This window comes from Manacus candei, unplaced genomic scaffold (genome assembly GCF_025592945.1).
Source record: "Manacus candei isolate 608988 ecotype Guabito, Panama unplaced genomic scaffold, ASM2559294v1 h1tg000049l, whole genome shotgun sequence".
NCBI lineage: Eukaryota > Metazoa > Chordata > Aves > Passeriformes > Pipridae > Manacus > Manacus candei.
The window spans coordinates 4,110,630-4,136,235 of NW_026138097.1; the positions used below are offsets into that span (position 1 = coordinate 4,110,630).

The 25,606-nt window shown below is 41.7% G+C and overlaps 1 protein-coding gene and 1 pseudogene across 8 annotated transcripts in view; one reads left to right on the forward strand and one right to left on the reverse strand.

Moving 5' to 3' along the window:
* LOC127476175 (uncharacterized) overlaps positions 1-25,606 on the forward strand; it is a 320,718-nt gene that overhangs the window by 204,761 nt on the left and 90,351 nt on the right. The window lies entirely within an intron of this gene.
* The window catches only part of LOC127476180 (solute carrier family 12 member 7-like), a 35,229-nt pseudogene that overhangs the window by 5,788 nt on the left and 3,835 nt on the right, over positions 1-25,606 (reverse strand).

Consider the following 25,606-nt stretch of genomic DNA (forward strand, 5'->3'; position numbering starts at 1 on the left):
AAAGGGATGAAATATTTAACACATTATTTACTTTCTCTTGTAATACTTGGTCCATAGGTTTTTCTATTTGCATAAAATGGAATAAAAATACAGTACTTTTGACTCTTAAAATTATAAGTGAATTGGTATTTGGGCCGGGAGGATTCTTTCTGCAGTTTGGGACTTTTTGTTTTGGAGGTGACATTTCTTTTTTCTGTGGTCTTGTTTGTTTGTTTGTTTTTTAAGATATTTAACAGTCCTGAAAGCTATTCAGAGACTTGATAAATCGTGAGTTGAAGCTCCTGTTCCATTTGGGAACCTCAATTATTCACACTAGACATACTTATGTCCCTCCACATATGTGATGATTCAGAAAAATCGATTTCATTCAGGTCAATCAAAAGCATGAATAAAAACCAAACAGATGAAAATACTACTTTTGATCTCTGAACAGCCATTCCTCTAATGATTCACAAACTGTAATTGCAGCCGGTTTTAAATGCCTTAGAGTTTCTCTATACTCCCTAAATTATTTCCCTAGTCCCTATCCTTGAGGATTTCCAAATCCTAGAGTTCAATTCTGAGCTTCGCATAAATATCTATTTGTTTGACGGTCTTCCTTTGGTGATTAAATCATGAGTCAAAACCACAAATTAGAAGTTACTGTAAATACAGTTCTATCATGAGAATGAAAAAAGCTAATGAATACATGTCAATACTGTAAATACCATTGCAGCAGTATCCAATGAACTAAACTTTCAAGGTAACAACCATAAGATGAGTTCTCCCACTATGCTTTAGTGGGAGACAATTTGCCATTTTTAGAAAGACAGTGAGGCCAAGAGAAATTCTAGACCTATAACACGTTTATAAAAATCCAAAGACAGCAAAAGCACATTTTTGTTAGTGCTGTTTTGATAACAAATTAAAATACATGAAACACATGCTGTTCTCATATGCCATGAAGAAAAGGAAACACAAAGGTATACAGCACTTCTACAAATTAGGCTACACATCCATAGATATGAGCAACACTTCAAGTGCACCCTAAAAGCATTGATTACATCAGTCCATTTCCTTTCAGAAATCCATGTGGAATGTAGTAATGACAGTTATGGGTTAGTAATGGCTTGCAAATAAGCATAGAAATCTCCTCAGATGACCTAGAATATCAATACGGTCTCCCAGAAGCTTCAGGACTTCAGTACAGGAACTATAAAGGAAGTCAATAGCTTGTGAAAGCATGAAATATGCTTATTAATGAAACATCTTGCTTCTGGCCCTTAAGAAAAACAGGCACTCTCAGAAACATGCTTCTTTCATGGAAAATAAGTGTGAGAAAGATAATGTAGTTCATGTTGCAGGAGCATCATCTAGAGTCAAAAAAAAAAGGGCAAGATAATGAAATTAGAAAAATAGTAAAATTGAAATTTATGAAGAACTGCTCCATAACAATGAGTCATTAAATTGTTCATGTGTAGTTCAGTTTGCAGTGGTGGCACTTCAAGTGTTGCAATGGGAAAATATGTCTAGCCAGCTCTATGTCCAACTACCTCCTCCTCTTGATAATCATTAGTCAGCAGTGCCTGGGCGTCTTGGACAATAGACAGTGAACTGGAGTAGCTTTTTCTTCTGATTGAGCCTCGAGACTCATCAGTGATGCTCTGAATCTGGGACAAAAAGGTTACCAGTGACAAAAAAAAGGTCTACAGAAAAAAAGAAGATGATCATATTATCTTTGTTTTAAATAGATGAGATATGATATCACACCTTATGAGGCTCTTTTTTAAATGTTCTCTTTACAGACATTTGTGAAAACATGAAGCCAAGTGAGTCCAGTCTATATGGGAAGCTCAAACATTCACTTGTTTGTGAGGGTCACATCCCTTCATATTTGTATATATTCAGATGGTTTTATTTAACTACAATCAAAAGTATTAAAAAATTTAAGCATGTGAGAAGGCTACTTTCCAACTCTAAAAACCAGAAGCAAATCAACCAAGTTTCTCAAAAAAGAAAACAAAAATCTGATGAGTTCCTGATCCCCAATTCTACACAAAAACCCAGAGGCAAGATCAAATTAGTTCTATTTTTAAAAAGTGACAGAAGAAGGGAGGGTGAGAGTGATGGCTCAGGGATAAAAGCATGCCTATGTGGGAAACAGCAAAAGAACACTGTACAGAAACAAATTCTCCTCTTTGAGAAGGTTTGAGCCTTGTTTGAAGGCATACATATACAAAAGTGAGGTTAAAGTGCTAATCTTGGTGGTAACAGGAAACCAAATTACACTCACTATACAAAACTGAAATCTCAGTTTATATTTGAATGTCCAAAAACAGATGATGAAAACAAAAGCAATGCTAATTTGAACTAGTGATACTTATGAAATAAATGTTTTGGAGGTCATCAAAAAAACTGGAGGGGATGTCTCAGCTCTTATTTAAGAGAAGATGATCAGATCTGGCACACTGAGTGCATATACTCAACTCACAGCTCCAGAGGAAGTGATGGCATAACTAAACCACATTTTCTGATGAAAATACAAAAGAACAAGGTAGATTTAGATATCCTAATCAGAAAAACAGATGGATGTGACTTTTATTCTTGGACAAGGCAGTAAGTATGTAGTCAAGATTCTTGGTATTATCAAGGATTCTACTTCAGACCATGAAATAAATTCAATGGTATTTTGAACATCTCAGATTTTACCCTGTCTGATATGAAGGAACAAACAGAAGCTATGATGGCAATGGTTACATGCAGATAAAATGAGTAATAAAGAAAGAAAAATAGAGGGAATAGAATCACTGTAGAATCACTTGATTAATAACTCTAACTCCACTGGAAAAATACTATTGTTCAATAAAGAAACAGTCACACTGAATAAGCTGTATAGAAAAGTTTGGGGTTTTACTGAAAGGATGTTAGGCAGGCTCAAACTAAGAGAAAACTACCATGACATGGATAAGAAAGAGAATTTACAGCAGGTCATTGCTATAGGAATAATAGGCATCTTTAGCAACCTTAAAAAATATCCTTTTAAGTGGAAAAATGAATAAAGCGAGAGGAGAGGAAAAATAAAAAGAAAAAACCCTAAAAAACCAAACTGATTGGACTTGTAGGATTAAAACCAAAAGGAAAAGCCGCAAGAAAAAAAATCTAGCTGTTTTACAAATGAGCAGTTAAACACAGTAGAGCTCTCTTATTTGGCATGGAAGGGAAACAGTTTTATGTGATGGCAAAGTCAGAGCATTTACTACCTTTTACATCACTAAAAAGCATTGATAATGATAAAATATTTTTTCAGAATGAAAAAATGAATGAAGGGGGTAGAAGTATAATAAGCCAAAAGAAAAAAAACTTAAAAGTTACAAATACTCATGAAAATACTGTTGCATGAAACTTGTTGCATGCTTTTGCATGCAAAATTGTAAGAACAGGGGAGGTTTGTTGGCCTAATTTTGCCTCCAGCTGATCCATAAAACATTTAAAATAATGCAGAAACTAAAAAAACAGTGAGATTTGAACAAATTTGTATTGTATTGTATGTATCATATAATATTGTGTGTTTGTAACGCATATGAGGAGTGGCTGAGGAAGCTCGGGTTGTTTAGCCTGGAGAAAAGGAGGCTCCCTCTATTCAGCTACCTGGAAGAGGCTGTAGTGAGTTGGGGGTTGGTCTCCTTTCGTGAGTAACAAATGACAGGACAAGGCCTTAAATTGTACCAGAGAATGTTTATATCAGACATTAGGAAAAATTTCTTCACAGAAATGGTTATCAAACATTGGAACAGACTGTCCAGGGTGGTGGTTGAGTTATCATTCCTGGAGGTATTTAAACGATGTCTAGATGTGGCACATTGTTTAGTGGTGGACTTGTTTGTGTTAGGTTAGTGGTTGGACTCAATTTAAAGGTTTTTTTCAACCTAACTGATTCTATGACTCCAAGACGAAAGCTCAGTCAAAGCTGATCAGTCCAGTTGCATAATCATGAACCTTAGCTACTCATGTCAAGTTTGGAAATGCTCTGAATATATTCCACACCGATGCTCAAATGTTTTGCTAATTAATACTTGCACCCATCTTGAGGAAAGGAAAACTCTTAACATCTGTTCAAACAAAAAATTATTTCTTTCCCCATATTACTTTAACCTTGCAAATGAAACCAGTTGTAGAGAAATACAGAATGCAATTATGAAAAGTTTTGACTAGTTAGAAACTGATTAGAAAGCACCACCAAGAAGTACTACTTTTGGACTTTTCACAGAACATCTTGTCAAACCAAAGTCCCTACCTCCCTTTCCCTTTCGTTCTTTGACAGCTGCATCTGTTTTAGCATCTGAGATCGCTGTTCCATCATAAGTGTCTTCTCATATGTGAATGCAGAAATATCGTTTTCAAACTGCAAAAGAAATCGGCATTAGAAACACCAGAAGAAAAGTACTACTTGGAAGAACACCATTTAGACAGTGTACCACATTCATTCAGTCCCGGATGTATTTATGGCATCAGAGTAATACCAAGCAAATAACTGATCAATTAATTCTGCCCTCATTTTTAAAGCTTAATCTTCAAACAGCAATTTCACACAGTAAAATCATATAACAATATGATTGCATTTTTTCCTAAATTTTAGGCACTTGGAACAGACTTTCCACTGTTTTTTTTTCCAACTAGGCTGTCAAGTGAGAAAGAGTTGAAAGCGCTTATTTAAACTAAGTCTGCATTGCTGCCACCTGAGCATGTGGGCACACTTGTTTCCTTAAAAACTGTCCAGAGGCACAAAAAAATACATTCTCTTTTCATCAGTGAGAAATGTTCACAAACAGAAGCAATTAGGAAGAAATTGTGGTATATATTCTCACACTGGCTCAAAACTAAAATACACTGTAAAAATCTCTAGCAGTCACCTGTGTTGTCACTGACTTGTAACATGCCTCTTACCCTTTGGGAGATCCTCAGGATTAAATATTACCCAGATAAGAAAAGAATAAATACTAAGTACTTCCTATACTGTATTTGCTCAAAATCCAACCAAGGCTGAGCCTTTTTACGACATTCTGTTTGCATTCTTTCAACTGCACATGCCACAGCATTTAAAGTTTTTATATTTAGTACTCTAAGCAAAGAACAATAAAATAAATTAAAGGATGATTTATCTTACTTCCTAGTTTAAAATACTAACTAAATTTTTCATTAGTAATTTTTTTCATAAGTAACTTAAACAATTCTTAAAATTTGCTTTATGGTTGATTAGCATGATAAATCTTTTTGATAGGTTTTGGTCATTCTAGGAACTAGTGGTGGTAGAAGTTTTGAACCAGTTGACTCATCTTTATCCCACTTCAGAATGAGTAAGAATTCTGGTGTTATCATGCATCTTATTTTGGACATTATGCTGGTCACCTTTGAGTTCTGGAAATGAAGTCCTTAGTTGCCAAAAAAAGTGGGTCTAGACAGACTACAGCTTTAGTCCTTTCTCTTTAACAGTTTATGACCCATATTTAAAAGAGGAAAAAAGTTACAAAATTATTTTGTCACTGACTGACTTGTGAATCTGTAGCTACACGGTCTTGTTGTTCAGTCCTGGCTGAGGCTGGCAACGCCAAAAACTGACACACTCCCATTGGAGCCTAGGGACTCCTTATTCCAGAGAGATAGTCATACAGCAGTTGGAGACATGGACATATCTTATCCTCTCTCATGACAGATGCCACAGTTTATTAGATTAAGCACATTCAGCCTTCCACTTCTAAACATTCAAGCTTTTTCCCTCCAGAATGAACTATCTCTATGGACTAGGTCTCATAAATAAAGTAAGCATTAACAAAAACCAAAACAGCTCAAACTCTCCTTGACAAACCCATTAAACTCACCACCACATACACTATCATTGTGACATGGTAAGATGCTTAACTTCTTGTTCTTGGTGGGACTGTAATCTTTCCATTTCTATATTTGGGTTAACACCTCTTCATCTGAAAAAAGCTAAATGGTTTACCAAGCTTAGACCCAGTTGCACCTTAAAAATATGTAGTAACATACCATTTCAACAACTTCCACTTGAGCATTCAGTCTAAGATGATATAAGAACATCTGAAGATCCTTCTTCATTTGAATGCTGTTATCATCCATTTGAGCGACAGTGAAGATACGCATTTTACATTTTCTCCAAACCTATAAAAAGATACATTATAACAATCTGTAACACTGTGATTGCTATCCACGCATAATTCTAACAAAGTGAAGGAGTATTTAATTGGAAATGCTTAGAACCATTCATTGCTAGAAAATGAAATCCCAGCCATTTTCTGCTGTCCTTGCCTTGTGCTGTCGAAGGAGAAAAGGCAGTAACATCAGCATACCACCATCATGAACAATCCACCATACATCTATGTTTCCTTCAGTAAAACGTTCTTGATTTGTTGGAAATAAGTCAATGTTTTTAGCCACCAAAAGTGCTTGCTGAGCTGCTGTTGTTTCTCGTACAGTATCTGCAAGGGAAAACAAGACATTTAATCACGAACTTCTAGTTTTCATTCCCAGCTTTTGTTTTTGTTTTAAATTCAGCAGCTTAAACAGTCCCAGTCCCAGAAGCTTAAACATACCCTGGGTGTCTTGGCTCTGGTCAGTACAGAGTTAGTTTTTGCAGTAGCCAGGAGGAGGTGTGGCTAGAACCCAGACGTTATTCTATACCACCTCACATCATTGCGAGGGCAGCGGGGAGTCTCTATCAAGGAGAAAGGGTTCCTTCCAGTCAAGTAAGCAGAGTGCTGGTTCTGAGCCAGAGGGAGGGGTTGGGTGGTGCTGGTTCTGAGCAGTAAGGAGGGGTCCGGTGGAACTCGTTCCAAGCTGGAGGGAGTGGATGGGGAGGAGTGACTGTGATCAGGTTGAGCTCCACAGTGAGCATTTTTGCATGTGAATCACTCTTTCTTTTGTGTATTTTTTTGTTATTAATATTTGTTGCTGTTACTGTTGCTGTCCCTATCTCATTGCCATTTCCAGTAAATTGTTCTTTTCTCAACCCAGGATCTTCACCTTTTGTGCCTCCAATTCTCCTCTCCAGCCTGCCACAGGGGAGAGGGGGCAAGTGAGTGAGCAAGCAGCAGCATGGTTTGGAGAGTCTCAGTGGGAACACCAAACCAGGGAGTACCATTCCTAAACTGCAACTGTCTTTATTTGACATCCAGCGTTGGGCACAGAGAGTTGAGATAACAACAGATCTACCCAGAGTGGGTTAGAAACAAATTTGATCCAAGAATTTATTGTATTAGGTACAGAAACACTAGTCACAGTGTTGCTTTGTCTGTTCATGTGGGTGTGATACCTAGCCCTATATATATCCTCATCTGTGCTTCTGGTGATGATATTTTTCAGAGTAGGGAGAGAGATCACGATTGCTTTGTTGCTATACTATGTGCTATCAGTTTATGACGATAACATCATGGGCAATGAGGTCATTTGGGATGTGTATTCAGTGCTGCTCTCCTACTCTTATCTCAGATGCAACCTTTGGGAGTTCATTAATAGTCATACCCAGTTTGTGGGGAGAACAGGGGAGGATGCTTTTCCCCAGCTTTTCACCCCCTTTTCCTCCTTCAGGCCCATTACAACAACTTTTGAGAACTCTGAATTCCATTTCGATGTTAAGGAAAGCATGTCCTTGTTGCTAAGTTTACCAGGTCTCCTCAGTGCAGTCTACATCATATTCAGAGTCCAGAAAGATTTCTAGGGAGATTATTCAGAGATCTGCCCCAAGGGTGGATAGCCATGAGTGGCATGGAAGATGGGAGAAAATGGCCCAGCTTTGGAAGGATTATTCTGCTCCAATGGTATGGAAGTTCACCCAAGAACAACTACAGGACCCTGATAAAGTGACAGAATATTTGAAAGAAAAATGCTTTGGCAATTGCAGCGAGGCGCGCAGTTATGCACTGTGCTGGGCCCTGACTACTATTTATCTAACAGTGCTCGATACTAGACAGCATTCTCAGGGAGAAGAGGAGGAAAGCAGACCAACAGGCACTGTGGCCACTAAAACTGCAGCTGAGCCAGAGGAACAACATGTTCCAGTAGCAGTTCTGCCTATATAAAAGACAAAATCCAAGAAAAAATCAGTTCGCTTAGTGACGGATGAAGAGGAAGCAGGGCCTTCACAACAGGAGGAAGAGGCAGGGCCAGAGATAATCACCAATCCTTGATTCTGGGTGAGTCGTGAGATACACGGAAAGATTTTAGCCACCAATTGGGGGAGACCCCGATGACCTGGCTGCTCTGATGCTGGGATATTGTGGCTCATGATATAAAACCAGATGATAGTGAAGCCAAGCAACCGGGATCTCTGTCCCGGGATGTGGACATTGACAAGGGGATTGATAAGAAGACAGAAACTCTCAGCCTCTGGAGGCGACTCCTGTCAAGCGTGAGAGAAAGGTATTCTCTCAAGGATGATCTAGTAGTGCATGCAAGCAGGTGGAATGCCATGAAGCAAGTATCCAGTACCTGAGAGAATTAGCTGTGCTTGAGGTAATCTATAGGGATTCAAATAATGAGCAGTCCCCTGTAGATCCAGATGAGGTCCAGACTTCCCTGTGGTGGAAGTTTATAGACAGCATGCCCTCATCGGCTGCCAGCTCATTGGCATTGATGTCATGGAAAGACAGAGAACAAAGAGTGCTTCTGGCGGCTGCCCGACTCCAGCAATATTAAGCTCATCTTTTTTCCTCCCTACTGACCTGTGCCTCGCCTGTGGAAAGACTGTCCAAGACTGCAGAAAGATTTGAAATATTTAAGCAAGTCTGAGAGGAAATGCCCCATGCCTCACCAGTACAGAGTCTCTGCTATTGGGAGCAAGCACGCCCTGGCTCAAGAGTGAGGCTACGCACCATGAGGTAATCTGTGATTTTACCCGCATAACCACAGAGGAGACATGAGGAAGTGGGATGGAAAACCCACCTCTGCCCTAGCAGCACGGGTATGTATGAACAACCACCACCACAGGAAATTCTTCAAGGATAAACGCTGGTCCAGTTTCCAGTGGGCAAGTCCTCAGACAGAATAGAAGGGCTGATGTTACTTCCGATCCTCTTCAAGGGACCTCCAGTTCATATTTACAAGAAATGTGAAATGAGTACTCTGACCAGGACTAAAGGGGCCCTGCCTCCAACCAGGTGGAGGAAAGGGACTGCGTGGATCTGATGGCCTGGCACATCAGACCCACAAGAGTATATATAAGGCTTTAGCTAACACCGGTGCACAATGTACCCTGATGCCATCCAGGTATGTAGGGGCAGAATCTATCTCTATTTCTGGGGTGGCAGAGGGATCCCAACAGCTGACTGTAGTGAAAGCTGAAGGAAGCCTGGGAACAAAAGGCAAAAACACCCCGTTGTGACTGGTCCAGAGGTCCTGTGCATCCTTGGCATAGATTACCTCAGGAGAGTGTATTTCAAGGACCCAAAAAGGCTTTTGGGATAACTGCTGTGGGGACAGAGGAAATCAGACAGCTGAATACCTTACCTGGTCTCTAAGAAGACCTTCTGTGGGACTGCAGAGGGTCAAAGAACAACAGGTACTGGTCGCTACCACAACAGTGCACTGTCGAAGTATCACATCAACCAGGACCCTGCATCTCCCATCCATGAGATGATTTGTGAACTGGAGAGCAAGGGAGTGGTCAGCAAGACTTGCTCACCCTTTCATAGCCCTATATGACCAGTGCATAAGTCCAGTGGAGACTGACAGTGGACTGTCATGGCCTGAATGAAGTCACACCACCGCGTGGTTCTGTACCAGACATGCTGGAACTTCAGTATAAACTGGAGTCCAAGGCAGCCAAGTGGTACCACTATAAACACTGCTAATGTGTTTTTCTCCATTCCTGTAGCAGCAGACTGCAGGCCATAGTTTCCTTTACTTGGAGGGGTGTGCAGTACACCTGGAACTGACTGCCTCAAGGCTGAAAACACAGCCTCACTGTTTGCCATGGACTGATCCAGACTGCACTGGAAAAGGGTGAGGTTCCAGAACACTTACAATACATTGATGACATCATCATGTGGGCAACAGAGCAGAGGACATTTTTGAGAAAAGGGAGAAGTTAATCCAGATCCTCCTGAAGGTTTTGCCAAAAAGCAAAGTAAGGTCAAGGGACCTGCCCAGGAAATTCAATTTTTAGGAGTAAAATGGCAAGATGGACATCGTCAGATGCCAATTGCTGTGGTTAACAAAACAGCAGCAGTGTTCCCACGAACCAGCAAGAAGGAAGCACAAGCTTTCCGTAGGCACTGAGGAGTGGCTGAGGTCACTTGGTGTATTCAGCCTGGAGAAGACTGAGGTGACACGTTCTGAAGAGGCCCCACCATATAATCAGCTACCTGAAAATGAGAAGTGATACACTCTCTTTATTGACAGTTCCTGCTGTATTGTATGGATCCACTGAAAATGGAAAGCTGCTGTATGAGTTGCAGAAACTATTGAGGGACAAGGTGGATCAAGTCAGGTTGGAGACCTGAAAGCCATCCAGATGGCTTCAGATATCACTGAATGAGAGAAATGGCCAGTGCTCTACCCCTACATTGGGGTAGGTGGTCAGCAAATGCTCTGTGGGGGTGGCTAGACCAATGGAAAAAGACCAACTGGCAGTGCACAGGTAACCTCCATCTGGGCTGCTGAACTGTGGCAAGACATCACTGCCTGGGTAGAGGAGTTGACTGTAAAAGTACAAATAAACATACCAAATAAACATACCCAAGAGCTGGGCTACTGAAGAACATCACAACATCAGACAGGTGCATTGGGCCGCCAAGATTAAAATATCTCAGGTGCATCTGGACTGGCAACATTTCTGGCTCAGTGGGCCCATGATGCCTCACGTCATCAGGGAAAAGATGCAACTTACAGATGGTCTTGTGATTGAGGGGTGGTCTTAACCATGGACAGTGACTATGGAGTACTCCAGATACACCAGTTGTGAACTCCTGATGCAGCTGGCAACCACCTAACAGCACACCAGCTCTCCTGCCCTGGAAGACATCTAGGACAGATAGAACCCACAGTCATGGACTAAATGAACCCAACAGACATCCTGGCCATTGACTATGGAAATGATACTTTTGCTTGTATATATAGATATGTGTGCATGTATATATAGAGATGCATATATTTGGAAGGTGTAGGATCTGGACATGACATAGATGGCATAGAATAAATAAGGGGTAGATAATGTGTTGGTTCCAGCCAGGACAGGGTTAATTTCTGCAGTAGCCAGGAGGGGGTGTGGCTGGGACTCAAAGATTATTCTATATCACCTCATATCATTACTGAGGGCAGGGGAAAGGGAGTCTCAACGAAGAAGAAGCAGTTCCTTCCAGCTGAGTAAGTGTGGTGCCAGTTCTGAGCCAGAGGGAGTGGTCAGGTGGCACCGGTTCTGAGCAGGAGTGAATAATCAGGGTGGCATGGCTGTCATAGGGTTAAGATCTGCGGTGAGCATTTCTGTACTCTCTCTTTTGTACACTTTTTATTAGTAATTGTTACTAATATTGTTGCTGTTACTGTTCATTTTCTTATCTCACTGCTGTTTCCAGTAAATTGTTCTTATCTTAACTGGTGATCTTTAACTTTTGTGCCTCCAATTCTCCTCTCCAGCCTGCAGCAGGAGGGAGAAGTTGGGGGGAGTGAGCAAGCAGCAGCATGGTTTGAAGAGTCTCAGTGGGAACACTAAATTGGGGAGTACCATTCCTAAACCACAACACTGGGTTTAGTGACCAACTTTCTTAGGAGAAGAAAAAGCAAAGCCATGGTTGAAGAGGGCTGAGAAAACTCACTCCAAATAAAATCAGATATGGGGAAATATTCTATTGTCTAACAGATGTTCATATCACATTTCTTCCACACAGCAAATAGTTGCATAACTGATATTGTTTGAAGCTGGCTCCCTGCCAAGTCTCCAAACCTTACCACCAGAAGTCACCCCCCCCCCCCAAACCTCAGGGAGAAGAGGGAGTGTGCTGGTTTAAAAGTTAACCAACAGGGGGAATGAACCCAACTCAAAGGAGAGATTATAAGTCAGAATAACAATTTATTAAAATAATACAGTAAGTACAATAATACAAACAAACAATTGGTCTCAACCCACAAAAACCCAAATGTGTAACCCAGTACCCTGGGGCCTGAACAAAGTGGTGTTCCTTGGGCCCTGTTTGAGTCCAAAGTAAAGGGAGAGGGGAAGAACCTGCTGGTGGGAGAGCTGCTGCAGTCTGGCCAGAACTGGTGATCGCAGTCCAGTGGTGGTCTAAGTCTGGTTGAGAGCGATGAGATGCAACCGTCCTCTGGATCCCACGAGTGGGTTGAAAAATGTTCCAAAACTCCAAGATTATATATCCTCCAGTTCAGGCAGGAATGCTTGGTACTCTCCTCAGGGCGGGGAGTTCACAAAGGGTGTGAGGACAGAAACATCCTCCTATCTCACAGGCCTCTTAACACCTAGTTTATAGCCTGAGGAGTCAGGCTCTATGGGCAGAAGGTGCGAATAGTCTATTGACAACAATAGTCTAGTTTCTGGGAAATGACATGGAAGGCTATAGAATACAGTTTTGGGTTACACCCACCATGATGAACTGATCTCAGCTGTCCTAACTAGGACATTATCCACCCCTTATTCTATGCCATCCATGTCATGCCCAAATTAACCCCCTTTAAAAACTATATCCCTTTAAAACTATATACATCTATCTATCTATCTATCTATCTATATATATACAATGAAACATTACAGACCATTCTCACTCAAAATTAGGTCCCCTTGTGGTACACAACGTGTCTCCCCATCTTTTTGCATTACCCACCACGTGGAACCAGGTCCCTGAGCAAAAACAATCCCTCGGATGGGTTTGCCTTTGCTTGAGGTGGGACTAATCCAAACAGTCTTCCCTAACATTCCTCTCATATGTACCACGGGGACTTTATCTCCATCTACAGTATGCAAAAGTTCTGATTGGGCAGGGCCAGCTCGATTGATGGAACCTCTGGTGTTGACCAACCAGGTGGCCTTTGCTAAATGCAGCTCCCAGTGTTTGAGAGTCTCCCCACACAGTGCCTTCAGAGTGGTTTTCAGCAGTCCGTTGCACCGCTCAACTTTTCCAGCAGCTGGTGCATGGTAGGGGATATGATACACCCACTCAATGCCGTGCTCTTTGGCCCAGGTGTCTACGAGGCCATTCTTGAAATGGGTCCCATTATCAGACTCAATTCTCTCCGGGGTGCCGTGTCGCCACAGGACTTGTTTTTCAAGGCCCAGGATGGTATTCCGGGCAGTGGCATGAGGCACGGGGTATGTCTCCAACCATCCAGTGCTTCCTTCTACCATGGTCAGTACGTAGTGCTTACCCTGGCGGGTTTTGGGGAGTGTGATGTAGTCAACTTGCCAGGCTTCCCCATACCTGTACTTTGACCACCGTCCACCATACCATAGAGGCTTCACCCGCTTGGCCTGCTTGATGGCAGCACATGTCTCACAGTCATGGATGACCTGTGAGACAATGTCCTTGGTTAAGTCCACCCCTCGGTCACGAGCCCATCTGTATGTTGCATCTCTCCCCTGGTGACCGGAGGCGTCATGGGCCCATCGAGCCAGAAATAATTCTCCTTTGTGCTGCCAATCCAGATCTACCTGAGAGACTTTAATCCTGGCAGCTCGGTCCGCCTGCTCGTTGTTATGATGCTCCTCATTAGCCCGTTTCTTGCCTACATGAGCGTCTACGTGACGGACCTTCACACTCAGCTTCTCTACCCGGCCAGCGATGTCCCGCCACATCTCCGCCGCCCAGATGGGTTTCCCTTGGCGCTGCCAGTTGGCCTTTTTCCATCGCTCCAGCCATCCCCACAGAGCATTGGCCACCATCCATGAGTCAGTGTAGAGATAGAGTCTTGGCCACTTCTCTCGTTCAGCTATATCCAAAGCCAACTGAACGGCTTTAAGCTCTGCAAACTGACTTGACCCACCTTGTCCTTCGGTCGCTTCTGCAACTCGCCGTGTGGGACTCCATACAGCTGCCTTCCATTTTCGGTTTGTCCCTACAATGCGGCAGGAGCCATCCGTGAAGAGCACATATCGCCTTTCATCTGCTGGTAGCTTGTCATATGGTGGGGCCTCCTCAGCACGTGTCACCTTCTCCTCCTCTTCTTCAGAGGATAGTCCGAAACTCTCACCTTCGGGCCAATTGGTGATAATTTCCAGAATCCCAGGGCGATTAGGATTCCCTATCCGGGTTCGCTGCGTGATCAGAGCCATCCACTTACTCCATGTGGCATCGGTGGCATGATGTGTGGAAGGAACTCTTCCCTTGAACATCCAACCCAGCACTGGTAGTCGGGGTGCCAGGAGGAGCTGCGCTTCGGTGCCGATTACTTCTGAGGCAGCTCGAACTCCTTCGTAGGCAGCCAGGATCTCTTTCTCAGTTGGTGTATAGCTGGCTTCAGATCCTTTGTATCCCCGACTCCAGAATCCCAGCGGTCGTCCTCGGGTCTCCCCAGGCACTTTCTGCCAGAGGCTCCAAGAAGGGCCATTCTCCCCGGCTGCGGTGTAGAGCACGTTCTTCACGTCCTGTCCTGTCCTTACTGGCCCAAGGGCTACTGCATGGGCAATCTCCTGTTTAATTTGTTCAAAGGCTTGTTGTTGTTCGGGGCCCCACTGGAAATCATTTTTCTTCCGTGTCACAAGGTAGAGAGGGCTTACAATCTGACTATACTCGGGGATATGCATCCTCCAAAAGCCCACAGCGCCTAGGAAAGCCTGTGTTTCCTTCTTGCTGGTTGGTGGGGACATGGCTGCTATTTTGTTAATCACCTCCATTGGAATTAGACGGCGTCCATCTTGCCACTTCACTCCTAGGAACTGAATTTCCTGAGCAGGTCCCTTGACCTTACTCCGTTTAATGGCAAAACCGGCTCTTAGGAGAATCTGGATTATCTTCTCTCCTTTCTCGAAGACTTCACCCGCTGTGTTCCCCCATACAATGATGTCATCAATGTACTGTAGGTGCTCTGGAGCCTCACCCTTTTCCAGTGCAGTCTGGATCAGTCCGTGGCAAATGCTGGGACTGTGTTTCCACCCCTGAGGCAGTCGATTCCAGGTGTACTGCACACCTCTCCAAGTGAAAGCAAATTGTGGCCTGCACTCCGCTGCCAAAGGAATGGAGAAAAAGGCATTGGCTATGTCAATGGTGGCATACCACTTGGCTTCCTTGGACTCCAGCTCGTACTGGAGCTCCAACATGTCCGGCACAGCAGCACTCAGGGGTGGTGTGACTTCATTGAGTCCACGGTAATCCACCGTCAGCCTCCACTCTCCGCTGGACTTACGCACTGGCCATATAGGGCTATTAAAGGGTGAGCGAGTCTTGCTGACCACCCCCTGGGTCTCCAGTTCACGGATCATCTTTTGTATAGGGGTCACAGAGTCTCGGTCGGTGCGGTATTGCCGACGGTGCACTGTTGCTGTGGCTATCGGTACCAATTGTTCTTCAACCTTCAGCAGTCCCACAGCAGAGGGGTCCTCTGAGAGACCAGGCAAGGTGTTCAACTGTCTGATTTCCTCCGTCTCCACAGCAGCTATGCCAAAAGCCCAACGAAGTCCTTTTGGGTCTTTGAAATACCCACTCCTCAGGTAATCTATGCCAAGGATACACGGGGCCTCTGGACCAGTCACGATGGGATGTCTGTGCCATTCCTTCCCAGTCAGGCTCACTTCAGCTTCCAGTACAGTCAGCTGTTGGGATCCCCCTGTCACCCCAGAAATAGAGATGGATTCTGCCCCTACGTATCTTGATGGCATTAATGTACATTGTGCGCCAGTGTCCACTAAAGCCTTATATCTTTGTGGCTCTGATGTGCCAGGCCACCGAATCCACACAGTCCAATAGACTCGATTGTCCCTCTCCTCTACCTGGCTAGAGGCAGGGCACCCCTAGTCCTGGTCATGGTACTCATTGTGCTCTTCTTGTGGGTATGACCTGGAGGTCCCTTCAAGAGGATCAGACGTATCATCATTCCTGTACCGTCTGGAGTCTTGCCCACGAGAGACTGGAGCAACGTTTACCCTTGAAGAGTTCTTTATGGTATTTGTTCCTCTTTTCAGTTCACGTACCCGGGCTGCTAAGGAAGAGGTGGGTTTCCCATCCCACTTCCTCATATCTTCTCCATGCTCACGGAGGTAAAACCATAGATCGCTACGTGGAGTGTACCTTCTCTCCTTAGCTGGGGAACGCTGGCTCCTGATAGCAGAGACTCTTGTTCGTCCTGGCGAGATATGGAAAATCCCTTCCTTAATTTCTTCTCTTAGCTTCTGGTGTCCCTCTTCAATTTTCTCTTCTAGGCTTCGGACGTGTTCAGCCAGTTTGGTTTCCACAGATGAGACGTGGGCTCGTAATGGGGCGGTGACAGTGTCTTCATAAATCCTGAGTTTGCTAACCAATGCTCCCACCTTGTCCTCTCCCTCCCTCCATTGCAGCGTTGCTAAGTAGCGGGAATACATTTCTGGCCCGAGTCGTGCAAACTTTAACCACATTTGGGAGGTGCACTGTACGCCATCTGGACTCTTAGGGAATCTTTCATCCTCTGAAAAGATTATCTCCAGTACAGCTAACTCCCTTAAGCACCGGATACCTTGTTCCATCGTGTTCCACTGTCCTTGCTGTACGTGGAGGTCCTCCTTGCAAAGGTATCTCTCCCTCACACTGGACAACAGTCGCCGCCAGAGGCTGAGAGTTTCCTGCCTCCTTCCAATCCCCTGATCAATGACTACATCTCGAGACAGGGATCCCAGCTGTCTGGCTTCACTCCCATCTAGGATCGTATCGTTAGCTGCGGCATCCCAGATTCGGAGCAGCCAGGTCAGAATGGACTCATTTGCCTGTCGTGTGAACTCTCTCCGGAGCTCACGTAGCTCACCCAGGGATAGGGACCGAGTGATTATTTCTGGCTCTGTCTCCTCCGGTGGATGTGAAGGTCCCGCCTCTTCGTCATCATTTGCTATGCGAACTGATTTAGTCTTTGATTTCCTTTTCTGGACAGGGGTGACTGCTATTGGTTTTGCTTGTTCTTCTGGCTCCTCGATGGTTTGTGTGGACACGGTGCTGGTTGGTTCATTTCTTTCTCCCTCTGACTCAGCTGTGGTTTGGGTGGACGTGGTGTCTGCGGATTTGGTCCTTCTCTCCTCGCCCTGACAGTGCTGTATCATGTCAAGCAGTGCCCGGTAGGCAGTGGCCAGGGCCCAGCAGGTTGCTGTGAGCTGGCCATCTCTGGAGCTGCCAGAGCATTTTTCCTTCACCAGTCTTATCATGCTAACAGGATCCTGCAGTTGTTCAGGGGTGAATTTCCAGATCATTGGAGGAGAAAACTTTTCCAAATACTGGCTGATGTCCTCCCACTTCCCGTGCCACTCAGCATTATCTGCTCCCAGGGCAGGTGTCCAACCAACCTCCCTAAAAGGCACTTTTCTGACCCTAAACATGGTGTACACAGTACAGAGCAGACAGAGCAACACTAACAATAACATTATGCTGTCCTTAACATCAAAAGGGAACTCAATATTTTCAAAAACTGTTTTAGCAGGTCTGAAGGGGAAGAAGGAGGTGGGAGGCTGGAAACCATCCACCCCTGTTCCCCCAAAAAGCTGGGTACGATTTTTAATGAGGCCCCAGAGGTAGCAACCCAAACCAGGACAGGCAAACAGGACTGAATACACATTTACAATGAAACTCATTGCTTCTGATGTTAGAATGACATAAACATAATATACTAATAAAGCAATTTGGATCCCTCTCCCTGGTCTTAAAGAGAGCATCAAAACAGGGAAATAATACGCCATCTGTGGAAATATGAACAGGCTCAAATACAACATCCATGTGAGTGCATCAAACAACATGGTGATCAGGGAGTTTCTATATTCAAATAGACAAATGCTTCAAATGAAATTGTGATTCTGACTTCTCTCTCTCTGCCCGACGTTTGGGCGCCAAAATGTGCTGGTTTAAAAGTTAACCAGCAGGGGGAATGAACCCAACTCAAAGGAGAGATTATAAGTCAGAATAACAATTTATTAAAATAATACAGTAAGTACAATAATACAAACAAACAATTGGTCTCAACCCACAAAAACCCAAATGTGTAACCCAGTACCCTGGGGCCTGAACAAAGTGGTGTTCCTTGGGCCCTGTTTGAGTCCAAAGTAAAGGGAGAGGGGAAGAACCTGCTGGTGGGAGAGCTGCTGCAGTCTGGCCAGAACTGGTGATCGCAGTCCAGTGGTGGTCTAAGTCTGGTTGAGAGCGATGAGATGCAGCCGTCCTCTGGATCCCACGAGTGGGTTGAAAAATGTTCCAAAACTCCAAGATTATATATCCTCCAGTTCAGGCAGGAATGCTTGGTACTCTCCTCAGGGCGGGGAGTTCACAAAGGGTGTGAGGACAGAAACATCCTCCTATCTCACAGGCCTCTTAACACCTAGTTTATAGCCTGAGGAGTCAGGCTCTATGGGCAGAAGGTGCGAATAGTCTATTGACAACAATAGTCTAGTTTCTGGGAAATGACATGGAAGGCTATAGAATACAGTTTTGGGTTACACCCACCATGATGAACTGATCTCAGCTGTCCTAACTAGGACAGGGAGAAAAAAAACTAAGAAAACCCAAAACGAGAGAGAGACAACCAAAGTGATATATATAAATATATATTTACACTTACATACAATTAAAATATACAATTTCACAAGGGAAAGGGAAGGGGGAAGGGAAAGAGAACAAAACTAAAATAAAATATATATATCCCAATTAGTGACCCAATATCTAGCAACTAAAAAAGTTAGCAAAGAAAATAGCTCACTACTCTCCTGGGACAACCGAGAGTCGCTCCGGAACGATCGCCGGCAACCTCTGTCTCCCAAGGTCGGCAAGGCCTAACCAGGCCTCGCTCCCCAACACGACAGACTCAACAGCAGGGAACCTGCACCTCCAAGCCACCGGAAGGAAAGAGAGCGAAGGCCCCTCCTCCTTTCTTCTTATAGTCTGGCTTACGTAAAAATCGTAGGGAATACTGGGTAAATCTGGACCCTTCCTTGGTTACAAACTGGTCACCAAGGAAGGCCTAGCCCAAACCGCCACAATAACATAGCTGAATGACAAATGCAAAGGAGAAAATTGATAAATACATACCAACAAAATTTTTCCATGAGAAACGATTTTCTGTCTGCTTCCATGACTGTGGCCATGCCATTAGGACTGTGTTGTGCTTCATCCCTCCTAGACCAGCTGACTGAATCAAATAGGATATTCCATCTCTGAAGTTAGGAGACACCACAATCTGGCAAAATCCTTTAGTCTTTTCTACTCCCATTAAGGCCTTAACATTCTGCAAAAGAAATATAACACATGGGAAAATACAATCATCAACACTGATAGTAAAAACCAGAAGGAGCGACAGCACTAAATAATAGTAAAACTTTACCAACAATGTATAACATCAAGAAATCACTCATTCCAAGAGAGTAAACACTATTCTGTGGAAACTAGAGCCCAAAACACTATCTTCCCAAAAGACACCACACACAGTTTTTTCATTGTTTTAATTATTCAGCCTTTTATTTCCAAAGAAGAATGAATAAGACATGAGTAAAAATTCATTGATAAAGATAAATAAAGGAACACTGCTTCAGTAAAAGTAAAACCACTGACTGACAAAGCAACATATGGTTGGAATGACAAGTTCTTTCTTTTGGAATTGGATGGGTTTGGAAAAGTGTGATGCCAGTACTTTGGAAGAAGAGGCTGCCAAAGTTCCTTAGACACCTTTGACATTAAGAGGCTGATTATTTATCAGCTCCCAACATGGAAAAATAGATGTGTAGGAGACAACTGGAATCACTGTCTAAATACTGACAAGATAAACAGACCAGATTAAATATCCCACACCCCTTTAATTTCAATGTGGCTCTCCTTATTTGAACACTGACAAACATGCAGACACATAACCAAGTTAAATATATGCTATATGTTTTCTTTATACGGTAATTTGTTAAAACTCTATCACTTGTGGGGTTTTTTTCCAAGAATGTAATTTGATTGTAAGACCAGGGCTCTCAATATTAAAGAAAATAAAAAGCTAAGAAGTAACTGAATTGTCTCATCCTACTGGAAAATTTTATAAAACATTTTGCTATGTACACCAACCTATTCTTTTATACAATCATTGACTATGATGATAGCAAAATTAGATGCTTTATTCAACATTTTACAAGAGTTTCTTTTAATTCAATATATGAGTTACCCAAACCTGGATTCAACATTTAAATACTAATGTAAACTACAAGTATTTGCAAGTTGTCTTTTACATACCTCTTCAGCTTTCTGAGTTTCTGTACATTTATCTAAGTAGATTCCCTGAAGAACAGAGCCCACGATAGTCAGTCCTTTACCAGCCTTCAACTGAGAGGTGAAAGAAAGCAATCTAGGGTGTTTCACTAACTGCTCATTATCCAAGTTTAACAAGACCAAAAGTTGAGGTCTGCCAAACAAAACAATGACAAAAATAACCAACCAAAAAAAAAGTTAAGCACACAAACATATTCGTAAGCAAGGAAGAATTCGAAAATTAAAATTAACAATTAATAAAATGTAGATTAAGAGCTGAATTCAATGGAAAACAGTCAACTATTAAGCAGGGAAGCCATAATTTGTGATAGCGACAAGACTTTAGGTACAGAATACCTACATAAACCACCATACCATCATTCTGAGAAGCTTCCTTAAAGAACAGTTTTACCAAGAAAATTACTGAATCAAAGTTATCACCCTTCCAATGTCATCCAGTACAACCTCCTCCTTGAAATGACTAAATATTGAATGCACACCACACTGTTTACAGTTCCATCCAGTTAGATTTTGAAAACTTCCAGAAACAGAGTAAATCACCTCTGGGTAACCTCTTCAATGCTTAATTATTTTATCATGTTCTCTCATTCTCCTACCATATACTGCTGTAAGGAATCTGATTCCATCTTCTCAGTAACCTTCTTTTAGTTTTTACATGTTTACTAGTTAGTTATAACAGCTTTTAGCCTCCTCTTCAGCCTCCTCCAAACTGAATAAGCATAGCTCCCCTCAGCCTCTCCCCTCAGGAGATATGCTCCTGTGCTCCAGCCATCATCTCTGTGGTCCTATCCACTCCAGTTTATTGATGTCATTTCTATATTAGGGCATATAAACTTGGATTAAATATTCTAGATTCTAATCTAAATATTAAAGATTCTAAGGAGTGCTGAAAAAAAAGGAATATTATCTCCCAACATATTTACTTCTCAACTGTCTATGTTCCTGTTGATACCCTCCAGCATGTCACTGCCAAGACACACTGCTGGGATTACTACTAGAAACCATAAATCCTTTTCACCAGAGCAGGTTCCCAGTCTTGTATCACTGCACTGGACATGTCCGTGCTAGGTACACCCTTCCAGATTTTCATGATCTTATTGACCCACTCCCCTACGTGCATAGGTCCGTCCAAAAGGACAGTCAAACCCTTAACCATACTGATAAGTAGCCCAAATTCAGTTGCAACAGTATACTATATAAGGATGCATTCTATTTCCTTTAATCAATATCCAATCTGGTTCTTCTTCCCAAACCAACATTTTATACCTTTCCTGTCATTGCTTTTCATCTAATGAAGAGTTGGAGCATACTTCCCACCTCAAAACTAGCTCAGTTTGAGATGTAACAAGACAAACCAGTTCTAGCAATTACACTGACACAGCAGAGGGATAACTGAAGCAGTCAGATATTTAATAGGAATGTCAACACTACATTACATTGATGCCTCTGAGATGCCGAGTTCATCAATCCCAGGGACAAATGATAAAATAATGCCATTACACTGAAAGGCAACAGAACACTGCATGTGCATGCACCTTGCATCACTGAGCAGAGACTATAATTAAAGTATCACATTACATTCATCAGAAGTGACAATGTGCAAATGTCCTTCTGTTTTTAAATGTTAAGTAATTTTTTATATTGGTTTTGAAGAAAATTGATAATTTAACAAGCAAAAAAAAATACATTGCAAAAACAGTGGACACCTAACTTCATTACGTATAAATGGCCAATAAATGTCAGATTTTGTTTTAATAATATCTAAGTAATTTAGAAAGTGTTACTATTGAATGAAGCTATATAAAAAAAAGAATGTCACAAAAATGGATTTACACTAATAAAGGATCTTTCATATATTTATACAATGTATTTCAGATGGAGCATATGCAGAAGCAAAAGAACCATGCTTAGGGAATTGTAGCATTTCCTCCATAGAGACAGTGAGACTCAAGGATACCCGTTCCTTTGAATCTGAAAAATCTATCAATAATCAAACATTAAAATTCTTTTGCACTTTTGAAAACCATGTCAACACCCCCATGAATTTAAACTGGAGTTAGTTTGCCCATATTTCCAGTAAAGTTGATTACATGCTGACCATAAGCTGCATTCCATTGCAGTAAAATAATACTATTGCAATGACATCATCGCCATGCCCAAATTAAAACATTATTTTAATGGTGAATTTCACTTTGGCCATTAGCTTTACCAGCAGTATTCCCAATACACTGACATATTTCAAAATTATGTGACTCTACCTCCAGTTCTTGGTGTGAGGAGGACCGTCTTCCACACGAAGCAAAGCATAGCGAGCTGCATTCAGAGACAGTCCTCGGATTCCATCGCCCCATTCTTTTTCCGCTCTTCAGGACACAGAAGAAATTCAATTAACAGAGTCCCATTTATTTATACAAAGGAAGTATTTTTTTCTCATGTGGGGGATAATGGGCATAAGAAATGATCACTTTTCTTTGCATAAATGCAGGAAAAAACCTTGTCTTGCAGATTTAAATCAGGACTGAAGACTAACCAAGGTGAAACGGTTCCAGGTGCCCTCAAGGGAATTTTTTCTTAAGTATTTATTTACTATGGTCTATTTTATTCATACTTCAAAAGCATTTTTGTAATTGCGACAGCTACTTAAGTTGCTTTTTAGCACTAGAATGAATAAGTGAAAGCTACTTAAAAGGAATTGTTTTAAAGCAGCAAAATCAATAAGTGAAGCTTGACTTTGTATGGATTAGTGTAATCTATCTTCCCCTCAACACCACCACCACAGCTTTCTCCACTTACTTTCCTTCCCAGCTTCTCTCTCAGATAAGCCTAAAGGTCCATCCACCCTCCTTTTTAACTCACTTTTAAACTCCCTATGTTTTCCAGTCCTTTTAATTCTAGTATTAGAATACTGAAGACTGAAAGTGGGCAGGAGGGTGATTTATACTATGGCAAAGGGTCCAACTCCCTTGCCCATCCTCCCACTTACGAATTCATGAATTCTCACTGAACTCTGCTACCTCTAGCAAAGCATCTCTTTCTACAAGGTAAATGTCCTGATATGTGCCAACATTTGTAGAGCCTGTATACAAATTTGGAAATATGCATAATTTTCTGTATGTGCATGCCTATATACATGCACAGAACTGTTACCATTTGATCTGACTTCCTTGATAAAATAGGGAAATTAATTTCCTTATCATTAACCCATTAAATAGAGAAACCCAGGAAAGCATCTAATCTGGAAATAGAGATATTAGAAGATGGAGAATCCAAAAGGGGGAGTGATTTATACCAGTTGATCCACTTAAGACCTTCAGTTTCCTGCTCCAAGATCTTACTAATTTTTTTCAGCATAGGATGTATTTCCTTTGGAAAGGATAACATGCACATTACTAATCATAATCACCTCTAGTGTTTATTATTGTTGTTTAGGTGGGGGAGATTGTGTTGCTTGCTGTTTTAGTTTTGGTTTTGTTATGAACTCAGAATGCTTTTCAAGTCTCCTACTTGCTCAGCATTTCCTATAGATATGAGTCTGTCTCAAATGCATACAACGTTGCAATTTAAAGATTACCTAAGCCCTCAGAAAACAGGTAATTTTCAGTGGATCCTCTGTATGATTCAGTATGATTAATTCTAAAAAGTGCTAAAGTCCACACACAAAAAAAGTAGAGTTTGAGCTTCAGCACAAAATAATAATAATGTAACAGTTCTGTAGCAGTTGATATTGAGAGGTGATGTTCTTTAAGTACCAAAACTTTACACCATCATCTCTGCTCCAATGAAAGTTTCCCAGCCTTATTGGGTCTTATTTCAATTAGTTCTGGCTGTTGAGAAGCTTGGAAAAGAGGTTCCAAGGAAATTAGAATCTGAAAACTTACAGCACTTAACAGAGATAGGATCTTACCCTGTTTCAAGGAATAGTCTGAATTTTATTACTTCAGTTGTATCTATTTTATACAAAAGTGCTTTTTGCTGATTGTTAAAGATATTAAATATAGAATAAATAAGATATATGGTCTTACCCTCTATATTCTATGTATTTGTATATACATCCTGCGATTAGCATGGCAATCAAAGCATAGTACCAAGAGCAAATGAACATCAAGGCAAGACATAAACTCATCCCCAGGAATGAAAGAGTCCTAAAAGAAACCATTTTTTTCCATTTTTTTAAATAGGCATGCAAATGTTCTACAAAGTCAATTTCTTATTTAAGTTAACTTCCAGAAAGGCCTTTCTTCTTCAGAGGCCATTTTATAGCTACTATAAAAGCAAAAACATACTGTCCCAATTTCAGATAATTACAAAAAAATACATTTTAAACCATTGTGTGACAAATAATACAACTGAATTTGATATAACAATAGATTTACTACATTCATCAGTGCTGAAACTCTATCAGTACCAAATAAGGTCAGTTTCAAAACATAATACTATCGCTCACTTACTGTTGATTTGAATTTAGGCTAAAAAATTTTCAAACAGTAATAAACAATATTGTTTCTTCCAGCAAAAATAGTTGATTACTTTAAATCCAATTTGACTCATCAGTTCTATTCTTCACTTCTGTTGTGGCCTGTCTGTTACGCATTAACACAAGAGGGTAGAAGAGAATAAAGAAGAGAAGGCTATAAAGAAAGAATGACTGTAAGCTGAAAAAATTACAGAAGCATTTTCAGACTAAAATCTGTATGCCTGGTTTGCGCACGTTACTATCAAAGATAGATGTAAATCATCTTAGAATGGACAGTTTTGTGTATACTTTTAGTCACATACAACACTCCAAATTACTTTTCACCCAATTTCCAAATTAGAGCTAACTTTCACTATATTGACAAAGAGTATCAGCAAATGCAACTTTCGTTTGGTACTTCAGTTTACTTCTTTAGTACCATGCAAGCACTGAGTCCAGTTATAAACTAAGGGAATGCTTTCTACCTGTTCTTGAGGATGTCAATCTTGTAGTTTGTTTAAAAAGAACAACAGCTGCTCTTTCATGCCTGAATTAATATAAGACTCTACTTTCACTAAAAAAAATAAAATCCCATCCCAATTCCAGCCAAACATTCCAACACCTGCTTTGGTTGTAAGTAGTCACACAGTGAATCAGCTAGCTCACTGATCTCTCTGAGAAAAACAGAAAGGAATTGTTGTCAAATGTGCGTTTTTGGAGGGTTAGGTGTCAAACTAGTGTGTGACTACTGAAC